Source organism: Scyliorhinus torazame, chromosome 4 (assembly GCF_047496885.1).
Source record: "Scyliorhinus torazame isolate Kashiwa2021f chromosome 4, sScyTor2.1, whole genome shotgun sequence".
NCBI classification, from domain to species: Eukaryota; Metazoa; Chordata; class Chondrichthyes; order Carcharhiniformes; family Scyliorhinidae; genus Scyliorhinus; species Scyliorhinus torazame.
Window position 1 is genome coordinate 84,978,627 of NC_092710.1, and position 23,982 is coordinate 85,002,608.

Consider the following 23,982-nt stretch of genomic DNA (forward strand, 5'->3'; position numbering starts at 1 on the left):
AGTATTGAGGGAGCGTTGCACTGTCTGAGGGTCAGTACTGAGGGAGTGCTGCACTGTCTGGGGGTCAGTACTGAGGGAGTGCTGCACTGTCAGAGGGTCAGTACTAAGGTAGTGCTGCACTGCCAGACGGTCAGTACTGAAGGAGCGCTGATCTGTCAGAGGGTCAGTACTAAGGGAGTGCTGCACTGTCAGAGGGTTAGTATTGAAGGTGTGTTGCACTGTCAGAGGGTCAGTACTAAGGGAGTGCTGCACTGTCAGAGGGTTAGTACTGAAGGAGCGCTGATCTGTCAGAGGGTCAGTACTGAGGGAGTGCTGCACTGTCAGAGGGTCAGTACTGAGGGAGCGCTGATCTGTCAGAGGGTCAGTACTGAGGGATTGCTGCACTGTCAGGGGGTCTGTACTGAAGGAGCGCTGATCTGTCAGAGGGTCAGTACTGAGGGAGTGCTGCACTGTCAGAGGGTCAGTACTGAGGGAGCGCAGCACTGTCAGACGGTCAGTACTGAGAGTGCGCTGAACTGTCACAGTTTCAGTGCTGAGGGAGTGCTGCACTGTCAGTGGGTCAGTTCTGAGGGAGTGCTGCACTGTCAGTGGGTCAGTTTTGAGGGAGTGCTGCACTGTCAGAGGGTCAGTACTGAGGGAGTGCTGCACTGTCAGTGGGTCAGTTCTGAGGGAGTGCTGCACTGTCAGTGGGTCAGTATTGAGGGAGTGCTGCACTGTCAGAGGGTCAGTACTGAGGGAGCACTGATTTGTCAGAGGGTCAGTACTGAGGGAGTGCTGCACTGTCAGAGGGTCAGTACTGAGGGAGTGCCGCACTGTCAGAGGGTCAGTATTGAGGGAGTGCTGCACTGTCAGAGGGTCAGTACTGAGGGAGCGCTGCACTGTCAGAGGGTAAGTTCTAAGGGAGTGCTGCAAAGTCAGAGGGTCAGTACTGAGGGAGCGCAGCACTGTCAGAGGTTCAGTTCGGAGGGAGTGCTGCACTGTCAGAGGGTCTGTGCTGAGGGAGTGTTGCACTGTCAGAGGGTCAGTACAGAGTGACTGCTACACTGTCACAGGGTTAGTACTGAGGGAGTGCTGCACTGTCAGAGGGTCACTACAGAGGGAGTGCTGCACTGTCAGAGGGTCAGTACTTAGGGAATGCTGCACTGTCAGACGGTCAGTACTGAGGGAACGCTGCATTGTCACAGGGTTAGTATTGAGGGAGTGTTGCACTGTCTGAGGGTCAGTACTGAGGGAGTGCTGCACTGTCTGGGGGTCAGTACTGAGGGAGTGCTGCACTGTCAGGGGGTCAGTACTGAGGGAGCGCTGCACAGTCAGGGGGTCAGTACTGAGGGAGCGCTGATTTGTCAGAGGGTCAATACTGAGGGAGTGCTGCACTGTCAGAGGGTCAGTACTGAGGGTGTGCTGCACTGTCAGAGGGTCAGCACTGAGGGAGTGTTGCACTGTCAGAGGGTCTGTACTGAGGTACTGCTGCACTGTCACAGGATCAGTACTGAGGGAGTGCTGCACTGTCAGGGGTCAGTACTGAGGGAGTGTTGCACTGTCAGAAGGTCAGTACTGTGGGAACGCTGATCTGTCAGTGGGTCAGTACTGAGGGAGTGCTGCACTGTCAGAGGGTCAGTACTGAGGGAGTGCTGCCCTGTCAGACGGTCAGTCTGAGGGAGTGCTGCACTGTCAGGGAGTCAGTACTGAGGGAGTGCTGCACTGTCAGGTGGTCAGTACTGAGGGAGCACTGCACTGTCAGAGGGTCAGTACAGAGGGAGTGCTGCACTGTCAGAGTGTCAGTACTAAGGGAGTGCTGCACTGTCAGACGGTCAGTACTGAGGGAGCGCTGCACTGTCAGAGGGTCTGTACTGAGGGAACGCAGCACTGTCAGAGGTTCAGTTCTGAGGGAGTGCTGCACTGTAAGAGGGTCTGTACAGAGTGACTGCTGCACTGACACAGGGTCAGTACTGAGGGAGTGCTGCACTGTCAGAGGGTCACTACAGAGGGAGTGCTGCACTGTCAGAGGGTCAGTACTGAGGGAGCGCAGCACTGTCAGACGGTCAGTACTGAGGGAACGCTGCACTGTCACAGGGTTAGTATTGAGGGACTGTTGCACTGTCATAGGCTCAGTACTGAGGGAGTGCTGCACTGTCTGGGGGTCAGTACTGAGGGAGTGCTGCACTGTCAGAGGTCAGTACTGAGGGAGTGCTGCACTGTCAGAGGGTCAGTACTGAGGGAGCGCGGCACTGTCAGAGGTTCAGCTCTGAGGGAGTGCTGCACTGTCAGAGGGTTTGTGCTGAGGGTGTGTTGCACTGTCAGAGGGTCAGTACTGAGGGAGTGCTGCACTGTCAGTGGGTCAGTATTGAGGGAGTGCTGCACTGTCAGAGGGTCAGTACTGAGGGAGCACTGATTTGTCAGAGGGTCAGTACTGAGGGAGTGCTGCACTGTCAGAGGGTCAGTACTGAGGGAGTGCTGCACTGTCAGAGGGTCAGTATTGAGGGAGTGCTGCACTGTCAGAGGGTTACTGAGGGAGCGCTGCACTGTCAGAGGGTAAGTTCTAAGGGAGTGCTGCAAAGTCAGAGGGTCAGTACTGAGGGAGCGCAGCACTGTCAGAGGTTCAGTACTGAGGGAGTGCTGCACTGTCAGAGGGTCAGTACTGAGGAAGTGCTGCACTGTCAGAGGGTCAGTACTGAGGTTGCGCTGCACTGTCAGAGGTTCAGTACTGAGGGGGTGCTGCACTGTCAGTACAGAGGGAGTGCTGCACTGTCACAGGGTCAGTGAGGTGGGAGTGCTGAACTGTCAGAGAGTCAGTACTGAGGGTGTGTTGCACTGTCAGAGGGTCAGTACTAAGGGAGTGCTGCACTGTCAGAGGGTTAGTACTGAAGGAGCGCTGATCTGTCAGAGGGTTAGTTCTGAAGGAGTGCTGCACTGTCAGAGGGTCAGTACTGAGGGAGTGCGGCACAGTCAGAGGGTCAGTACTGAGGGAGCGCTGCCCTGTCAGACGGTCAGTACTGAGGGTGCGCTGATCTGTCAGAGGGTCAGTACTGAGGGATTGCTGCACTGTCAGGGGGTCTGTACTGAAGGAGCGCTGATCTGTCAGAGGGTCAGTACTGAGGGAGTGCTGCACTGTCAGGGGGTCAGGACAGAGGGAGCGCTGATTTGTCAGAGGGTAAGTTCTAAGGGAGTGCTGCACTGTCAGAGGGTCAGTACTGAGGGAGTGCTGCACTGTCAGGTGGTCAGTACTGAGGGAGCACTGCACTGTCAGACGGTCAGTACTGAGGGAGCGCTGCACTGTCAGAGGGTCAGTACTGAGGGAGTGCTGCACTGTCAGAGGGTTAGTACTGAGGAAGTGCTGCACTGTCAGAGGGTCAGTACTGAGGGAGTGCTGCACTGTCAGAGGGTCAGTACAGATGGAGTGCTGCACTGTCAGAGGGTCAGTACAAAGGGAGTGCTGCACTGTCAGACGGTCAGTACTGAGGGAGCGCTGCACTGTCAGAGGGTCAGTACTGAGGGAGTGCTGCACTGTCAGAGGGTCAGTACTGAGGAAGTGCTGCACTGTCAGAGGGTCAGTACTGAGGTAGCGCTGCACTGTCAGACGGTCAGTACAGAGGGAGTGCTGCACTGTCACAGGGTCAGTGCTGAGGGAGTGCTGAACTGTCAGAGAGTCAGTACTGAGGGTGTGTTGCACTGTCAGAGGGTCAGTACTAAGGGAGTGCTGCACTGTCAGAGGGTTAGTACTGAAGGAGCGCTGATCTGTCAGAGGGTCTGTACTGAGGGATTGCTGCACTGTCAGGGGGTCTGTACTGAAGAAACGCTGATCTGTCAGAGGGTCAGTGCTGAGGGAGTGCTGCTCTGTCAGAGGGTCAGTACTGAGGGAGCGCTGCACTGTCAGACGGTCAGTACTGAGGGTGCGCTGAACTGTCACAGTTTCAGTGCTGAGGGAGTGCTGCACTGTCGGTGGGTCAGTTCTGAGGGAGTGCTGCACTGTCAGTGGGTCAGTTCTGAGGGAGTGCTGCACTGTCAGAGGGTCAGTACTGAGGGAGTGCTGCACTGTCACAGGGTCTGTGCTGAGGGAGTGCTGCACTGTCAGAGGCTCAGTACTGAAGGTGTGTTGCACTGTTACAGAGTCAGTTCTGAGGGAGTGCTTCACTGTCAGAGGGTCAGTATTGAGGGAGTGCTGCACTGTCAGGGGGTCAGTACTGAGGGAGCGCTGATTTGTCAGAGGGTCAGTACTGAGGGAGTGCTGCACTGTCAGAGGGTCAGTACTGAGGGAGCGTTCCACTGTCATAGGGTCAGTATTGAGGGAGTGCTGCTCTGTCAGAGGGTCAGTACAGAGGGAGCGCTGCACTATCAGAGGGTAAGTTCTAAGGGAGTGCTGCACTGTCAGAGGGTCAGTACTGAGGGAGCGCAGCACTGTCAGAGGGTCAGTATTGAGGGAGTGCTGCTCTGTCAGGGGGTCAGTACTGAGGGAGCGCTGATTTGTCAGAGGGTCAGTACTGAGGGAGTGCTGCACTGTCAGAGGGTCAGTACTGAGGGAGCGTTCCACTGTCAGAGGGTCAGTATTGAGGGAGTGCTGCTCTGTCAGAGGGTCAGTACAGAGGGAGCGCTGCACTGTCACAGGGTCAGTACTGAGGGAGTGCTGCACTGTCAGAGGGTCACTGCAGAGGGAGTGCTGCACTGTCAGAGGGTCAGTACTGAGGGAGTGCTGCATTATCAGACGGTCAGTACGGAGGGAACGCTGCACTGTCACAGGGTTAGTATTGAGGGAGTGTTGCACTGTCAGAGGGTCAGTACTGAGGGAGTGCTGCACTGTCTGGGGGTCAGTACTGAGGGAGTGCTGCACTGTCAGAGGGTCAGTACTGAGGGAGCGCAGCACTGTCAGGGGTCAGTACTGAGGGAGTGCTGCACTGTCAGAGGGTCAGTACTAAGGGAGTGCTGCACTGCCAGACAGTCAGTACTGAGGCAACGCTGCACTGTCAGAGGGTCAGTACTGAGGGAGCGCTGATCTGTCAGAGGGTGAGTACTGAGGGAGCGTTGCACATTCAGAGGGTAAGTTCTAAGGGAGTGCTGCACTGTCACAGGGTCAGTACTGAGGGAGTGCTGCACTGTCAGGGGGTCAGTACTGAGGGAGTGCTGCACTGTCAGGTGGTCAGTACTGAGAGAGCACTGCACTGTCAGAGGGTCAGTACAGAGGGAGTGCTGCACTGTCAGGGGGTCAGTACTAAGGGAGTGCTGCACTGTCAGACGGTCAGTACTGAGGGAGCGCATCACTGTCAGAGGTTCAGTTCTGAGGGAGTGCTGCACTGTCAGAGGGTCTGTACTGAGTGACTGCTGCACTGACACAGGGTCACTACAGAGGGAGTGCTGCACTGTCAGAGGGTCAGTACTAAGGGAGTGCTGCACTGTCAGAGGGTCAGTATTGAGGGAATGCTGCACTGTCAGGGGGTCAGTACTGAGGGAGCGCTGATTTGTCAGAGGGTCAGTACTGAGGGAGTGCTGCACTGTCAGAGGGTCAGTACTGAGGGAGTGCTGCACTGTCAGAGGGTCAGTATTGAGGGAGTGCTGCGCTGTCAGACGGTCAGTACTGAGGGAGCGCTGCACTGTCAGAGGGTAAGTTCTAAGGGAGTGCTGCACTGTCAGAGGGTCAGTACTGAGGGAGCGCAGCACTGTCAGAGGTTCAGTTCTGAGGGAGTGCTGCACTATCAGAGGGTCTGTGCTGAGGGAGTGCTGCACTGTCAGAGGGTCAGTACTGAGGTAGCGCAGCACTGTCAGGGGTCAGAACTGAGGGAGTGCTGCACTGTCAGAGGGTCAGTACTAAGGGAGTGCTGCACTGCCAGACGGTCAGTACTGAAGGAGCGCTGATCTGTCAGAGGGTCAGTACTAAGGGAGTGCTGCACTGTCAGAGGGTTAGTATTGAAGGTGTGTTGCACTGTCAGAGGGTCAGTACTAAGGGAGTGCTGCACTGTCAGAGGGTTAGTACTGAAGGAGCGCTGATCTGTCAGAGGGTCAGTACTGAGGGAGTGCTGCACTGTCAGAGGGTCAGTACTGAGGGAGCGCTGATCTGTCAGAGGGTCAGTACTGAGGGATTGCTGCACTGTCAGGGGGTCTGCACTGAAGGAGCGCTGATCTGTCAGAGGGTCAGTACTGAGGGAGTGCTGCACTGTCAGAGGGTCAGTACTAAGGGAATGCTGCACTGTCAGACGGTCAGTACTGAGGGAACGCTGCATTGTCACAGGGTTAGTATTGAGGGAGCGTTGCACTGTCTGAGGGTCAGTACTGAGGGAGTGCTGCACTGTCTGGGGGTCAGTACTGAGGGAGTGCTGCACTGTCAGAGGGTCAGTACTAAGGGAGTGCTGCACTGCCAGACGGTCAGTACTGAAGGAGCGCTGATCTGTCAGAGGGTCAGTACTAAGGGAGTGCTGCACTGTCAGAGGGTTAGTATTGAAGGTGTGTTGCACTGTCAGAGGGTCAGTACTAAGGGAGTGCTGCACTGTCAGAGGGTTAGTACTGAAGGAGCGCTGATCTGTCAGAGGGTCAGTACTGAGGGAGTGCTGCACTGTCAGAGGGTCAGTACTGAGGGAGCGCTGATCTGTCAGAGGGTCAGTACTGAGGGATTGCTGCACTGTCAGGGGGTCTGTACTGAAGGAGCGCTGATCTGTCAGAGGGTCAGTACTGAGGGAGTGCTGCACTGTCAGAGGGTCAGTACTGAGGGAGCGCAGCACTGTCAGACGGTCAGTACTGAGAGTGCGCTGAACTGTCACAGTTTCAGTGCTGAGGGAGTGCTGCACTGTCAGTGGGTCAGTTCTGAGGGAGTGCTGCACTGTCAGTGGGTCAGTTTTGAGGGAGTGCTGCACTGTCAGAGGGTCAGTACTGAGGGAGTGCTGCACTGTCAGTGGGTCAGTTCTGAGGGAGTGCTGCACTGTCAGTGGGTCAGTATTGAGGGAGTGCTGCACTGTCAGAGGGTCAGTACTGAGGGAGCACTGATTTGTCAGAGGGTCAGTACTGAGGGAGTGCTGCACTGTCAGAGGGTCAGTACTGAGGGAGTGCTGCACTGTCAGAGGGTCAGTATTGAGGGAGTGCTGCACTGTCAGAGGGTCAGTACTGAGGGAGCGCTGCACTGTCAGAGGGTAAGTTCTAAGGGAGTGCTGCAAAGTCAGAGGGTCAGTACTGAGGGAGCGCAGCACTGTCAGAGGTTCAGTTCGGAGGGAGTGCTGCACTGTCAGAGGGTCTGTGCTGAGGGAGTGTTGCACTGTCAGAGGGTCAGTACAGAGTGACTGCTGCACTGTCACAGGGTTAGTACTGAGGGAGTGCTGCACTGTCAGAGGGTCACTACAGAGGGAGTGCTGCACTGTCAGAGGGACAGTACTAAGGGAATGCTGCACTGTCAGACGGTCAGTACTGAGGGAACGCTGCATTGTCACAGGGTTAGTATTGAGGGAGTGTTGCACTGTCTGAGGGTCAGTACTGAGGGAGTGCTGCACTGTCTGGGGGTCAGTACTGAGGGAGTGCTGCACTGTCAGGGGGTCAGTACTGAGGGAGCGCTGCACAGTCAGGGGGTCAGTACTGAGGGAGCGCTGATTTGTCAGAGGGTCAATACTGAGGGAGTGCTGCACTGTCAGAGGGTCAGTACTGAGGGTGTGCTGCACTGTCAGAGGGTCAGCACTGAGGGAGTGTTGCACTGTCAGAGGGTCTGTACTGAGGTACTGCTGCACTGTCACAGGATCAGTACTGAGGGAGTGCTGCACTGTCAGGGGTCAGTACTGAGGGAGTGTTGCACTGTCAGAAGGTCAGTACTGTGGGAACGCTGATCTGTCAGAGGGTCAGTACTGAGGGAGTGCTGCACTGTCAGGGAGTCAGTACTGAGGGAGTGCTGCACTGTCAGGTGGTCAGTACTGAGGGAGCACTGCACTGTCAGAGGGTCAGTACAGAGGGAGTGCTGCACTGTCAGAGTGTCAGTACTGAGGCAACGCTGCACTGTCAGAGGGTCAGTACTGAGGGAGCGCTGATCTGTCAGAGGGTGAGTACTGAGGGAGCGTTGCACATTCAGAGGGTAAGTTCTAAGGGAGTGCTGCACTGTCACAGGGTCAGTACTGAGGGAGTGCTGCACTGTCAGGGGGTCAGTACTGAGGGAGTGCTGCACTGTCAGGTGGTCAGTACTGAGAGAGCACTGCACTGTCAGAGGGTCAGTACAGAGGGAGTGCTGCACTGTCAGGGGGTCAGTACTAAGGGAGTGCTGCACTGTCAGACGGTCAGTACTGAGGGAGCGCATCACTGTCAGAGGTTCAGTTCTGAGGGAGTGCTGCACTGTCAGAGGGTCTGTACTGAGTGACTGCTGCACTGACACAGGGTCACTACAGAGGGAGTGCTGCACTGTCAGAGGGTCAGTACTAAGGGAGTGCTGCACTGTCAGAGGGTCAGTATTGAGGGAATGCTGCACTGTCAGGGGGTCAGTACTGAGGGAGCGCTGATTTGTCAGAGGGTCAGTACTGAGGGAGTGCTGCACTGTCAGAGGGTCAGTACTGAGGGAGTGCTGCACTGTCAGAGGGTCAGTATTGAGGGAGTGCTGCGCTGTCAGACGGTCAGTACTGAGGGAGCGCTGCACTGTCAGAGGGTAAGTTCTAAGGGAGTGCTGCACTGTCAGAGGGTCAGTACTGAGGGAGCGCAGCACTGTCAGAGGTTCAGTTCTGAGGGAGTGCTGCACTATCAGAGGGTCTGTGCTGAGGGAGTGCTGCACTGTCAGAGGGTCAGTACTGAGGTAGCGCAGCACTGTCAGGGGTCAGAACTGAGGGAGTGCTGCACTGTCAGAGGGTCAGTACTAAGGGAGTGCTGCACTGCCAGACGGTCAGTACTGAAGGAGCGCTGATCTGTCAGAGGGTCAGTACTAAGGGAGTGCTGCACTGTCAGAGGGTTAGTATTGAAGGTGTGTTGCACTGTCAGAGGGTCAGTACTAAGGGAGTGCTGCACTGTCAGAGGGTTAGTACTGAAGGAGCGCTGATCTGTCAGAGGGTCAGTACTGAGGGAGTGCTGCACTGTCAGAGGGTCAGTACTGAGGGAGCGCTGATCTGTCAGAGGGTCAGTACTGAGGGATTGCTGCACTGTCAGGGGGTCTGTACTGAAGGAGCGCTGATCTGTCAGAGGGTCAGTACTGAGGGAGTGCTGCACTGTCAGAGGGTCAGTACTAAGGGAATGCTGCACTGTCAGACGGTCAGTACTGAGGGAACGCTGCATTGTCACAGGGTTAGTATTGAGGGAGCGTTGCACTGTCTGAGGGTCAGTACTGAGGGAGTGCTGCACTGTCTGGGGGTCAGTACTGAGGGAGTGCTGCACTGTCAGAGGGTCAGTACTAAGGGAGTGCTGCACTGCCAGACGGTCAGTACTGAAGGAGCGCTGATCTGTCAGAGGGTCAGTACTAAGGGAGTGCTGCACTGTCAGAGGGTTAGTATTGAAGGTGTGTTGCACTGTCAGAGGGTCAGTACTAAGGGAGTGCTGCACTGTCAGAGGGTTAGTACTGAAGGAGCGCTGATCTGTCAGAGGGTCAGTACTGAGGGAGTGCTGCACTGTCAGAGGGTCAGTACTGAGGGAGCGCTGATCTGTCAGAGGGTCAGTACTGAGGGATTGCTGCACTGTCAGGGGGTCTGTACTGAAGGAGCGCTGATCTGTCAGAGGGTCAGTACTGAGGGAGTGCTGCACTGTCAGAGGGTCAGTACTGAGGGAGCGCAGCACTGTCAGACGGTCAGTACTGAGAGTGCGCTGAACTGTCACAGTTTCAGTGCTGAGGGAGTGCTGCACTGTCAGTGGGTCAGTTCTGAGGGAGTGCTGCACTGTCAGTGGGTCAGTTTTGAGGGAGTGCTGCACTGTCAGAGGGTCAGTACTGAGGGAGTGCTGCACTGTCAGTGGGTCAGTTCTGAGGGAGTGCTGCACTGTCAGTGGGTCAGTATTGAGGGAGTGCTGCACTGTCAGAGGGTCAGTACTGAGGGAGCACTGATTTGTCAGAGGGTCAGTACTGAGGGAGTGCTGCACTGTCAGAGGGTCAGTACTGAGGGAGTGCTGCACTGTCAGAGGGTCAGTATTGAGGGAGTGCTGCACTGTCAGAGGGTCAGTACTGAGGGAGCGCTGCACTGTCAGAGGGTAAGTTCTAAGGGAGTGCTGCAAAGTCAGAGGGTCAGTACTGAGGGAGCGCAGCACTGTCAGAGGTTCAGTTCGGAGGGAGTGCTGCACTGTCAGAGGGTCTGTGCTGAGGGAGTGTTGCACTGTCAGAGGGTCAGTACAGAGTGACTGCTGCACTGTCACAGGGTTAGTACTGAGGGAGTGCTGCACTGTCAGAGGGTCACTACAGAGGGAGTGCTGCACTGTCAGAGGGACAGTACTAAGGGAATGCTGCACTGTCAGACGGTCAGTACTGAGGGAACGCTGCATTGTCACAGGGTTAGTATTGAGGGAGTGTTGCACTGTCTGAGGGTCAGTACTGAGGGAGTGCTGCACTGTCAGGGGGTCAGTACTGAGGGAGCGCTGCACAGTCAGGGGGTCAGTACTGAGGGAGCGCTGATTTGTCAGAGGGTCAATACTGAGGGAGTGCTGCACTGTCAGAGGGTCAGTACTGAGGGTGTGCTGCACTGTCAGAGGGTCAGCACTGAGGGAGTGTTGCACTGTCAGAGGGTCTGTACTGAGGTACTGCTGCACTGTCACAGGATCAGTACTGAGGGAGTGCTGCACTGTCAGGGGTCAGTACTGAGGGAGTGTTGCACTGTCAGAAGGTCAGTACTGTGGGAACGCTGATCTGTCAGAGGGTCAGTACTGAGGGAGTGCTGCACTGTCAGGGAGTCAGTACTGAGGGAGTGCTGCACTGTCAGGTGGTCAGTACTGAGGGAGCACTGCACTGTCAGAGGGTCAGTACAGAGGGAGTGCTGCACTGTCAGAGTGTCAGTACTAAGGGAGTGCTGCACTGTCAGACGGTCAGTACTGAGGGAGCGCTGCACTGTCAGAGGGTCTGTACTGAGGGAACGCAGCACTGTCAGAGGTTCAGTTCTGAGGGAGTGCTGCACTGTAAGAGGGTCTGTACAGAGTGACTGCTGCACTGACACAGGGTCAGTACTGAGGGAGTGCTGCACTGTCAGAGGGTCACTACAGAGGGAGTGCTGCACTGTCAGAGGGTCAGTACTGAGGGAGCGCAGCACTGTCAGACGGTCAGTACTGAGGGAACGCTGCACTGTCACAGGGTTAGTATTGAGGGACTGTTGCACTGTCATAGGCTCAGTACTGAGGGAGTGCTGCACTGTCTGGGGGTCAGTACTGAGGGAGTGCTGCACTGTCAGAGGTCAGTACTGAGGGAGTGCTGCACTGTCAGAGGGTCAGTACTGAGGGAGCGCGGCACTGTCAGAGGTTCAGCTCTGAGGGAGTGCTGCACTGTCAGAGGGTTTGTGCTGAGGGTGTGTTGCACTGTCAGAGGGTCAGTTCTGAGGGAGTGCTGCACTGTCAGTGGGTCAGTATTGAGGGAGTGCTGCACTGTCAGAGGGTCAGTACTGAGGGAGCACTGATTTGTCAGAGGGTCAGTACTGAGGGAGTGCTGCACTGTCAGAGGGTCAGTACTGAGGGAGTGCTGCACTGTCACAGGGTCAGTATTGAGGGAGTGCTGCACTGTCAGAGGGTTACTGAGGGAGCGCTGCACTGTCAGAGGGTAAGTTCTAAGGGAGTGCTGCAAAATCAGAGGGTCAGTACTGAGGGAGCGCAGCACTGTCAGAGGTTCAGTTCTGAGGGAGTGCTGCACTGTCAGAGGGTCTGTGCTGAGGGAGTGTTGCACTGTCAGAGGGTCAGTACAGAGTGACTGCTACACTGTCACAGGGTTAGTACTGAGGGAGTGCTGCACTGTCAGAGGGTCACTACAGAGGGAGTGCTGCACTGTCAGAGGGTCAGTACTTAGGGAATGCTGCACTGTCAGACGGTCAGTACTGAGGGAACGCTGCATTGTCACAGGGTTAGTATTGAGGGAGTGTTGCACTGTCTGAGGGTCAGTACTGAGGGAGTGCTGCACTGTCTGGGGGTCAGTACTGAGGGAGTGCTGCACTGTCAGGGGGTCAGTACTGAGGGAGCGCTGCACAGTCAGGGGGTCAGTACTGAGGGAGCGCTGATTTGTCAGAGGGTCAATACTGAGGGAGTGCTGCACTGTCAGAGGGTCAGTACTGAGGGTGTGCTGCACTGTCAGAGGGTCAGCACTGAGGGAGTGTTGCACTGTCAGAGGGTCTGTACTGAGGTACTGCTGCACTGTCACAGGATCAGTACTGAGGGAGTGCTGCACTGTCAGGGGTCAGTACTGAGGGAGTGTTGCACTGTCAGAAGGTCAGTACTGTGGGAACGCTGATCTGTCAGTGGGTCAGTACTGAGGGAGTGCTGCACTGTCAGAGGGTCAGTACTGAGGGAGTGCTGCCCTGTCAGACGGTCAGTCTGAGGGAGTGCTGCACTGTCAGGGAGTCAGTACTGAGGGAGTGCTGCACTGTCAGGTGGTCAGTACTGAGGGAGCACTGCACTGTCAGAGGGTCAGTACAGAGGGAGTGCTGCACTGTCAGAGTGTCAGTACTAAGGGAGTGCTGCACTGTCAGACGGTCAGTACTGAGGGAGCGCTGCACTGTCAGAGGGTCTGTACTGAGGGAACGCAGCACTGTCAGAGGTTCAGTTCTGAGGGAGTGCTGCACTGTCAGAGGGTCTGTACAGAGTGACTGCTGCACTGACACAGGGTCAGTACTGAGGGAGTGCTGCACTGTCAGAGGGTCACTACAGAGGGAGTGCTGCACTGTCAGAGGGTCAGTACTGAGGGAGCGCAGCACTGTCAGACGGTCAGTACTGAGGGAACGCTGCACTGTCACAGGGTTAGTATTGAGGGACTGTTGCACTGTCATAGGCTCAGTACTGAGGGAGTGCTGCACTGTCTGGGGGTCAGTACTGAGGGAGTGCTGCACTGTCAGAGGTCAGTACTGAGGGAGTGCTGCACTGTCAGAGGGTCAGTACTGAGGGAGCGCGGCACTGTCAGAGGTTCAGCTCTGAGGGAGTGCTGCACTGTCAGAGGGTTTGTGCTGAGGGTGTGTTGCACTGTCAGAGGGTCAGTACAGAGTGACTGCTGCACTGTCACAGGGTCAGTACTGAGGGAGTGCTGCACTGTCAGAGGGTCAGTACTGAGGAAGTGCTGCACTGTCAGAGGGTCAGTACTGAGGTTGCGCTGCACTGTCAGAGGTTCAGTACTGAGGGGGTGCTGCACTGTCAGTACAGAGGGAGTGCTGCACTGTCACAGGGTCAGTGAGGTGGGAGTGCTGAACTGTCAGAGAGTCAGTACTGAGGGTGTGTTGCACTGTCAGAGGGTCAGTACTAAGGGAGTGCTGCACTGTCAGAGGGTTAGTACTGAAGGAGCGCTGATCTGTCAGAGGGTTAGTTCTGAAGGAGTGCTGCACTGTCAGAGGGTCAGTACTGAGGGAGTGCGGCACAGTCAGAGGGTCAGTACTGAGGGAGCGCTGCCCTGTCAGACGGTCAGTACTGAGGGTGCGCTGATCTGTCAGAGGGTCAGTACTGAGGGATTGCTGCACTGTCAGGGGGTCTGTACTGAATGAGCGCTGATCTGTCAGAGGGTCAGTACTGAGGGAGTGCTGCACTGTCAGGGGGTCAGGACAGAGGGAGCGCTGATTTGTCAGAGGGTAAGTTCTAAGGGAGTGCTGCACTGTCAGAGGGTCAGTACTGAGGGAGTGCTGCACTGTCAGGTGGTCAGTACTGAGGGAGCACTGCACTGTCAGACGGTCAGTACTGAGGGAGCGCTGCACTGTCAGAGGGTCAGTACTGAGGGAGTGCTGCACTGTCAGAGGGTCAGTACTGAGGAAGTGCTGCACTGTCAGAGGGTCAGTACTGAGGGAGTGCTGCACTGTCAGAGGGTCAGTACAGATGGAGTGCTGCACTGTCAGAGGGTCAGTACTAAGGGAGTGCTGCACTGTCAGACGGTCAGGACTGAGGGAGCACTGCACTGTCAGAGGGTCAGTACTGAGGGAGTGCTGCACTGTCAGAGGGTCAGTACTGAGGAAGTGCTGCACTGTCAGAGGGTCAGTACTGAGGTAGCGCTGCAATGTCAGACGGTCAGTACAGAGGGAGTGCTGCACTGTCACAGGGTCAGTGCTGAGGGAGTGCTGAACTGTCAGAGAGTCAGTACTGAGGGTGTGTTGCACTGTCAGAGGGTCAGTACTAAGGGAGTGCTGCACTGTCAGAGGGTTAGTACTGAAGGAGCGCTGATCTGTCAGAGGGTCTGTACTGAGGGATTGCTGCACTGTCAGGGGGTCTGTACTGAAGAAACGCTGATCTGTCAGAGGGTCAGTGCTGAGGGAGTGCTGCTCTGTCAGAGGGTCAGTACTGAGGGAGCGCTGCACTGTCAGATGGTCAGTACTGAGGGTGCGCTGAACTGTCACAGTTTCAGTGCTGAGGGAGTGCTGCACTGTCGGTGGGTCAGTTCTGAGGGAGTGCTGCACTGTCAGTGGGTCAGTTCTGAGGGAGTGCTGCACTGTCAGAGGGTCAGTACTGAGGGAGTGCTGCACTGTCACAGGGTCTGTGCTGAGGGAGTGCTGCACTGTCAGAGGCTCAGTACTGAAGGTGTGTTGCACTGTTACAGAGTCAGTTCTGAGGGAGTGCTTCACTGTCAGAGGGTCAGTATTGAGGGAGTGCTGCACTGTCAGGGGGTCAGTACTGAGGGAGCGCTGATTTGTCAGAGGGTCAGTACTGAGGGAGTGCTGCACTGTCAGAGGGTCAGTACTGAGGGAGCGTTCCACTGTCATAGGGTCAGTATTGAGGGAGTGCTGCTCTGTCAGAGGGTCAGTACAGAGGGAGCGCTGCACTATCAGAGGGTAAGTTCTAAGGGAGTGCTGCACTGTCAGAGGGTCAGTACTGAGGGAGCGCAGCACTGTCAGAGGGTCAGTATTGAGGGAGTGCTGCACTGTCAGGGGGTCAGTACTGAGGGAGCGCTGATTTGTCAGAGGGTCAGTACTGAGGGAGTGCTGCACTGTCAGAGGGTCAGTACTGAGGGAGCGTTCCACTGTCAGAGGGTCAGTATTGAGGGAGTGCTGCTCTGTCAGAGGGTCAGTACAGAGGGAGCGCTGCACTGTCACAGGGTCAGTACTGAGGGAGTGCTGCACTGTCAGAGGGTCACTGCAGAGGGAGTGCTGCACTGTCAGAGGGTCAGTACTGAGGGAGTGCTGCATTATCAGACGGTCAGTACGGAGGGAACGCTGCACTGTCACAGGGTTAGTATTGAGGGAGTGTTGCACTGTCAGAGGGTCAGTACTGAGGGAGTGCTGCACTGTCTGGGGGTCAGTACTGAGGGAGTGCTGCACTGTCAGAGGGTCAGTACTGAGGGAGCGCAGCACTGTCAGGGGTCAGTACTGAGGGAGTGCTGCACTGTCAGAGGGTCAGTACTAAGGGAGTGCTGCACTGCCAGACGGTCAGTACTGAGGTAACGCTGCACTGTCAGAGGGTCAGTACTGAGGGAGCGCTGATCTGTCAGAGGGTGAGTACTGAGGGAGCGTTGCACATTCAGAGGGTAAGTTCTAAGGGAGTGCTGCACTGTCACAGGGTCAGTACTGAGGGAGTGCTGCACTGTCAGGGGGTCAGTACTGAGGGAGTGCTGCACTGTCAGGTGGTCAGTACTGAGAGAGCACTGCACTGTCAGAGGATCAGTACAGAGGGAGTGCTGCACTGTCAGGGGGTCAGTACTAAGGGAGTGCTGCACTGTCAGACGGTCAGTACTGAGGGAGCGCATCACTGTCAGAGGTTCAGTTCTGAGGGAGTGCTGCACTGTCAGAGGGTCTGTACTGAGTGACTGCTGCACTGACACAGGGTCACTACAGAGGGAGTGCTGCACTGTCAGAGGGTCAGTACTAAGGGAGTGCTGCACTGTCAGAGGGTCAGTATTGAGGGAATGCTGCACTGTCAGGGGGTCAGTACTGAGGGAGCGCTGATTTGTCAGAGGGTCAGTACTGAGGGAGTGCTGCACTGTCAGAGGGTCAGTACTGAGGGAGTGCTGCACTGTCAGAGGGTCAGTATTGAGGGAGTGCTGCGATGTCAGACGGTCAGTACTGAGGGAGCGCTGCACTGTCAGAGGGTAAGTTCTAAGGGAGTGCTGCACTGTCAGAGGGTCAGTACTGAGGGAGCGCAGCACTGTCAGAGGTTCAGTTCTGAGGGAGTGCTGCACTATCAGAGGGTCTGTGCTGAGGGAGTGCTGCACTGTCAGAGGGTCAGTACTAAGGGAGTGCTGCACTGTCAGACGGTCAGTACTGAGGGAACGCTGCACTGTCACAGGGTTAGTATTGAGGGAGTGTTGCACTGTCAGAGGGTCAGTACTGAGGGAGTGCTGCACTGTCTGGGGGTCAGTACTGAGGGAGTGCTGCACTGTCAGAGGGTCAGTACTGAGGGAGCGCAGCACTGTCAGTGGTCAGTACTGAGGGAGTGCTGCACTGTCAGAGGGTCAGTACTAAGGGAGTGCTGCACTGCCAGACGGTCAGTACTGAGGTAACGCTGCACTGTCAGAGGGTCAGTACTGAAGGAATGCTGCACTGTCAGGGGGTCAGCACTGAGGGAGCGCTGATCTGTCAGAGGGTGAGTACTGAGGGAGCGTTGCACATTCAGAGGGTAAGTTCTAAGGGAGTGCTGCACTGTCACAGGGTCAGTACTGAGGGAGTGCTGCACTGTCAGGGGGTCAGTACTGAGGGAGTGCTGCACTGTCAGGTGGTCAGTACTGAGAGAGCACTGCACTGTCAGAGGGTCAGTACAGAGGGAGTGCTGCACTGTCAGGGGGTCAGTACTAAGGGAGTGCTGCACTGTCAGAGGGTCAGTATTGAGGGAATGCTGCACTGTCAGGGGGTCAGTACTGAGGGTGCGCTGATTTGTCAGAGGGTCAGTACTGAGGGAGTGCTGCACTGTCAGAGGGTCAGTACTGAGGGAGTGCTGCACTGTCAGAGGGTCAGTATTGAGGGAGTGCTGCACTGTCAGAGGGTCAGTATTGAGGGAGTGCTGCACTGTCAGAGGGTTACTGAGGGAGCGCTGCACTGTCAGAGGGTAAGTTCTAAGGGAGTGCTGCAAAGTCAGAGGGTCAGTACTGAGGGAGCGCAGCACTGTCAGAGGTTCAGTTCTGAGGGAGTGCTGCACTGTCAGAGGGTCTGTGCTGAGGGAGTGTTGCACTGTCAGAGGGTCAGTACAGAGTGACTGCTACACTGTCACAGGGTTAGTACTGAGGGAGTGCTGCACTGTCAGAGGGTCACTACAGAGGGAGTGCTGCACTGTCAGAGGGTCAGTACTTAGGGAATGCTGCACTGTCAGACGGTCAGTACTGAGGGAACGCTGCATTGTCACAGGGTTAGTATTGAGGGAGTGTTGCACTGTCTGAGGGTCAGTACTGAGGGAGTGCTGCACTGTCTGGGGGTCAGTACTGAGGGAGTGCTGCACTGTCAGGGGGTCAGTACTGAGGGAGCGCTGCACAGTCAGGGGGTCAGTACTGAGGGAGCGCTGATTTGTCAGAGGGTCAGTACTGAGGGAGTGCTGCACTGTCAGAGGGTCAGTACTGAGGGAGTGCTGCACTGTCAGAGGGTCAGTATTGAGGGAGTGCTGCGATGTCAGACGGTCAGTACTGAGGGAGCGCTGCACTGTCAGAGGGTAAGTTCTAAGGGAGTGCTGCACTGTCAGAGGGTCAGTACTGAGGGAGCGCAGCACTGTCAGAGGTTCAGTTCTGAGGGAGTGCTGCACTATCAGAGGGTCTGTGCTGAGGGAGTGCTGCACTGTCAGAGGGTCAGTACTAAGGGAGTGCTGCACTGTCAGACGGTCAGTACTGAGGGAACGCTGCACTGTCACAGGGTTAGTATTGAGGGAGTGTTGCACTGTCAGAGGGTCAGTACTGAGGGAGTGCTGCACTGTCTGGGGGTCAGTACTGAGGGAGTGCTGCACTGTCAGAGGGTCAGTACTGAGGGAGCGCAGCACTGTCAGGGGTCAGTACTGAGGGAGTGCTGCACTGTCAGAGGGTCAGTACTAAGGGAGTGCTGCACTGCCAGACGGTCAGTACTGAGGTAACGCTGCACTGTCAGAGGGTCAGTACTGAAGGAATGCTGCACTGTCAGGGGGTCAGCACTGAGGGAGCGCTGATCTGTCAGAGGGTGAGTACTGAGGGAGCGTTGCACATTCAGAGGGTAAGTTCTAAGGGAGTGCTGCACTGTCACAGGGTCAGTACTGAGGGAGTGCTGCACTGTCAGGGGGTCAGTACTGAGGGAGTGCTGCACTGTCAGGTGGTCAGTACTGAGAGAGCACTGCACTGTCAGAGGGTCAGTACAGAGGGAGTGCTGCACTGTCAGGGGGTCAGTACTAAGGGAGTGCTGCACTGTCAGAGGGTCAGTATTGAGGGAATGCTGCACTGTCAGGGGGTCAGTACTGAGGGTGCGCTGATTTGTCAGAGGGTCAGTACTGAGGGAGTGCTGCACTGTCAGAGGGTCAGTACTGAGGGAGTGCTGCACTGTCAGAGGGTCAGTATTGAGGGAGTGCTGCACTGTCAGAGGGTTACTGAGGGAGCGCTGCACTGTCAGAGGGTAAGTTCTAAGGGAGTGCTGCAAAGTCAGAGGGTCAGTACTGAGGGAGCGCAGCACTGTCAGAGGTTCAGTTCTGAGGGAGTGCTGCACTGTCAGAGGGTCTGTGCTGAGGGAGTGTTGCACTGTCAGAGGGTCAGTACAGAGTGACTGCTACACTGTCACAGGGTTAGTACTGAGGGAGTGCTGCACTGTCAGAGGGTCACTACAGAGGGAGTGCTGCACTGTCAGAGGGTCAGTACTTAGGGAATGCTGCACTGTCAGACGGTCAGTACTGAGGGAACGCTGCATTGTCACAGGGTTAGTATTGAGGGAGTGTTGCACTGTCTGAGGGTCAGTACTGAGGGAGTGCTGCACTGTCTGGGGGTCAGTACTGAGGGAGTGCTGCACTGTCAGGGGGTCAGTACTGAGGGAGCGCTGCACAGTCAGGGGGTCAGTACTGAGGGAGCGCTGATTTGTCAGAGGGTCAATACTGAGGGAGTGCTGCATTGTCAGAGGGTCAGTACTGAGGGTGTGCTGCACTGTCAGAGGGTCAGCACTGAGGGAGTGTTGCACTGTCAGAGGGTCTGTACTGAGGTACTGCTGCACTGTCACAGGATCAGTACTGAGGGAGTGCTGCACTGTCAGGGGTCAGTACTGAGGGAGTGTTGCACTGTCAGAAGGTCAGTACTGTGGGAACGCTGATCTGTCAGTGGGTCAGTACTGAGGGAGTGCTGCACTGTCAGAGGGTCAGTACTAAGGGAGTGCTGCACTGTCAGACGGTCAGTACTGAGGGAACGCTGCACTGTCACAGGGTTAGTATTGAGGGAGTGTTGCACTGTCAGAGGGTCAGTACTGAGGGAGTGCTGCACTGTCTGGGGGTCAGTACTGAGGGAGTGCTGCACTGTCAGAGGGTCAGTACTGAGGGAGCGCAGCACTGTCAGGGGTCAGTACTGAGGGAGTGCTGCACTGTCAGAGGGTCAGTACTAAGGGAGTGCTGCACTGCCAGACGGTCAGTACTGAGGTAACGCTGCACTGTCAGAGGGTCAGTACTGAAGGAATGCTGCACTGTCAGGGGGTCAGCACTGAGGGAGCGCTGATCTGTCAGAGGGTGAGTACTGAGGGAGCGTTGCACATTCAGAGGGTAAGTTCTAAGGGAGTGCTGCACTGTCACAGGGTCAGTACTGAGGGAGTGCTGCACTGTCAGGGGGTCAGTACTGAGGGAGTGCTGCACTGTCAGGTGGTCAGTACTGAGAGAGCACTGCACTGTCAGAGGGTCAGTACAGAGGGAGTGCTGCACTGTCAGGGGGTCAGTACTGAGGGAGTGCTGCACTGTCAGAGGGTCAGTATTGAGGGAATGCTGCACTGTCAGGGGGTCAGTACTGAGGGTGCGCTGATTTGTCAGAGGGTCAGTACTGAGGGAGTGCTGCACTGTCAGAGGGTCAGTACTGAGGGAGTGCTGCACTGTCAGAGGGTCAGTATTGAGGGAGTGCTGCACTGTCAGAGGGTTACTGAGGGAGCGCTGCACTGTCAGAGGGTAAGTTCTAAGGGAGTGCTGCAAAGTCAGAGGGTCAGTACTGAGGGAGCGCAGCACTGTCAGAGGTTCAGTTCTGAGGGAGTGCTGCACTGTCAGAGGGTCTGTGCTGAGGGAGTGTTGCACTGTCAGAGGGTCAGTACAGAGTGACTGCTACACTGTCACAGGGTTAGTACTGAGGGAGTGCTGCACTGTCAGAGGGTCACTACAGAGGGAGTGCTGCACTGTCAGAGGGTCAGTACTTAGGGAATGCTGCACTGTCAGACGGTCAGTACTGAGGGAACGCTGCATTGTCACAGGGTTAGTATTGAGGGAGTGTTGCACTGTCTGAGGGTCAGTACTGAGGGAGTGCTGCACTGTCTGGGGGTCAGTACTGAGGGAGTGCTGCACTGTCAGGGGGTCAGTACTGAGGGAGCGCTGCACAGTCAGGGGGTCAGTACTGAGGGAGCGCTGATTTGTCAGAGGGTCAATACTGAGGGAGTGCTGCATTGTCAGAGGGTCAGTACTGAGGGTGTGCTGCACTGTCAGAGGGTCAGCACTGAGGGAGTGTTGCACTGTCAGAGGGTCTGTACTGAGGTACTGCTGCACTGTCACAGGATCAGTACTGAGGGAGTGCTGCACTGTCAGGGGTCAGTACTGAGGGAGTGTTGCACTGTCAGAAGGTCAGTACTGTGGGAACGCTGATCTGTCAGTGGGTCAGTACTGAGGGAGTGCTGCACTGTCAGAGGGTCAGTACTGAGGGAGTGCTGCCCTGTCAGACGGTCAGTCTGAGGGAGTGCTGCACTGTCAGGGAGTCAGTACTGAGGGAGTGCTGCACTGTCAGGTGGTCAGTACTGAGGGAGCACTGCACTGTCAGAGGGTCAGTACAGAGGGAGTGCTGCACTGTCAGAGTGTCAGTACTAAGGGAGTGCTGCACTGTCAGACGGTCAGTACTGAGGGAGCGCTGCACTGTCAGAGGGTCTGTACTGAGGGAACGCAGCACTGTCAGAGGCTCAGTTCTGAGGGAGTGCTGCACTGTCAGAGGGTCTGTACAGAGTGACTGCTGCACTGACACAGGGTCAGTACTGAGGGAGTGCTGCACTGTCAGAGGGTCACTACAGAGGGAGTGCTGCACTGTCAGAGGGTCAGTACTGAGGGAGCGCAGCACTGTCAGACGGTCAGTACTGAGGGAACGCTGCACTGTCACAGGGTTAGTATTGAGGGACTGTTGCACTGTCATAGGCTCAGTACTGAGGGAGTGCTGCACTGTCTGGGGGTCAGTACTGAGGGAGTGCTGCACTGTCAGAGGTCAGTACTGAGGGAGTGCTGCACTGTCAGAGGGTCAGTACTGAGGGAGCGCGGCACTGTCAGAGGTTCAGCTCTGAGGGAGTGCTGCACTGTCAGAGGGTTTGTGCTGAGGGTGTGTTGCACTGTCAGAGGGTCAGTACAGAGTGACTGCTGCACTGTCACAGGGTCAGTACTGAGGGAGTGCTGCACTGTCAGAGGGTCAGTACTGAGGAAGTGCTGCACTGTCAGAGGGTCAGTACTGAGGTTGCGCTGCACTGTCAGAGGTTCAGTACTGAGGGGGTGCTGCACTGTCAGTACAGAGGGAGTGCTGCACTGTCAGGGGGTCAGTACTAAGGGAGTGCTGCACTGTCAGAGGGTCAGTATTGAGGGAATGCTGCACTGTCAGGGGGTCAGTACTGAGGGTGCGCTGATTTGTCAGAGGGTCAGTACTGAGGGAGTGCTGCACTGTCAGAGGGTCAGTACTGAGGGAGTGCTGCACTGTCAGAGGGTCAGTATTGAGGGAGTGCTGCACTGTCAGAGGGTTACTGAGGGAGCGCTGCACTGTCAGAGGGTAAGTTCTAAGGGAGTGCTGCAAAGTCAGAGGGTCAGTACTGAGGGAGCGCAGCACTGTCAGAGGTTCAGTTCTGAGGGAGTGCTGCACTGTCAGAGGGTCTGTGCTGAGGGAGTGTTGCACTGTCAGAGGGTCAGTACAGAGTGACTGCTACACTGTCACAGGGTTAGTACTGAGGGAGTGCTGCACTGTCAGAGGGTCACTACAGAGGGAGTGCTGCACTGTCAGAGGGTCAGTACTTAGGGAATGCTGCACTGTCAGACGGTCAGTACTGAGGGAACGCTGCATTGTCACAGGGTTAGTATTGAGGGAGTGTTGCACTGTCTGAGGGTCAGTACTGAGGGAGTGCTGCACTGTCTGGGGGTCAGTACTGAGGGAGTGCTGCACTGTCAGGGGGTCAGTACTGAGGGAGCGCTGCACAGTCAGGGGGTCAGTACTGAGGGAGCGCTGATTTGTCAGAGGGTCAATACTGAGGGAGTGCTGCATTGTCAGAGGGTCAGTACTGAGGGTGTGCTGCACTGTCAGAGGGTCAGCACTGAGGGAGTGTTGCACTGTCAGAGGGTCTGTACTGAGGTACTGCTGCACTGTCACAGGATCAGTACTGAGGGAGTGCTGCACTGTCAGGGGTCAGTACTGAGGGAGTGTTGCACTGTCAGAAGGTCAGTACTGTGGGAACGCTGATCTGTCAGTGGGTCAGTACTGAGGGAGTGCTGCACTGTCAGAGGGTCAGTACTAAGGGAGTGCTGCACTGTCAGACGGTCAGTACTGAGGGAACGCTGCACTGTCACAGGGTTAGTATTGAGGGAGTGTTGCACTGTCAGAGGGTCAGTACTGAGGGAGTGCTGCACTGTCTGGGGGTCAGTACTGAGGGAGTGCTGCACTGTCAGAGGGTCAGTACTGAGGGAGCGCAGCACTGTCAGGGGTCAGTACTGAGGGAGTGCTGCACTGTCAGAGGGTCAGTACTAAGGGAGTGCTGCACTGCCAGACGGTCAGTACTGAGGTAACGCTGCACTGTCAGAGGGTCAGTACTGAAGGAATGCTGCACTGTCAGGGGGTCAGCACTGAGGGAGCGCTGATCTGTCAGAGGGTGAGTACTGAGGGAGCGTTGCACATTCAGAGGGTAAGTTCTAAGGGAGTGCTGCACTGTCACAGGGTCAGTACTGAGGGAGTGCTGCACTGTCAGGGGGTCAGTACTGAGGGAGTGCTGCACTGTCAGGTGGTCAGTACTGAGAGAGCACTGCACTGTCAGAGGGTCAGTACAGAGGGAGTGCTGCACTGTCAGGGGGTCAGTACTAAGGGAGTGCTGCACTGTCAGAGGGTCAGTATTGAGGGAATGCTGCACTGTCAGGGGGTCAGTACTGAGGGTGCGCTGATTTGTCAGAGGGTCAGTACTGAGGGAGTGCTGCACTGTCAGAGGGTCAGTACTGAGGGAGTGCTGCACTGTCAGAGGGTCAGTATTGAGGGAGTGCTGCACTGTCAGAGGGTTACTGAGGGAGCGCTGCACTGTCAGAGGGTAAGTTCTAAGGGAGTGCTGCAAAGTCAGAGGGTCAGTACTGAGGGAGCGCAGCACTGTCAGAGGTTCAGTTCTGAGGGAGTGCTGCACTGTCAGAGGGTCTGTGCTGAGGGAGTGTTGCACTGTCAGAGGGTCAGTACAGAGTGACTGCTACACTGTCACAGGGTTAGTACTGAGGGAGTGCTGCACTGTCAGAGGGTCACTACAGAGGGAGTGCTGCACTGTCAGAGGGTCAGTACTTAGGGAATGCTGCACTGTCAGACGGTCAGTACTGAGGGAACGCTGCATTGTCACAGGGTTAGTATTGAGGGAGTGTTGCACTGTCTGAGGGTCAGTACTGAGGGAGTGCTGCACTGTCTGGGGGTCAGTACTGAGGGAGTGCTGCACTGTCAGGGGGTCAGTACTGAGGGAGCGCTGCACAGTCAGGGGGTCAGTACTGAGGGAGCGCTGATTTGTCAGAGGGTCAATACTGAGGGAGTGCTGCATTGTCAGAGGGTCAGTACTGAGGGTGTGCTGCACTGTCAGAGGGTCAGCACTGAGGGAGTGTTGCACTGTC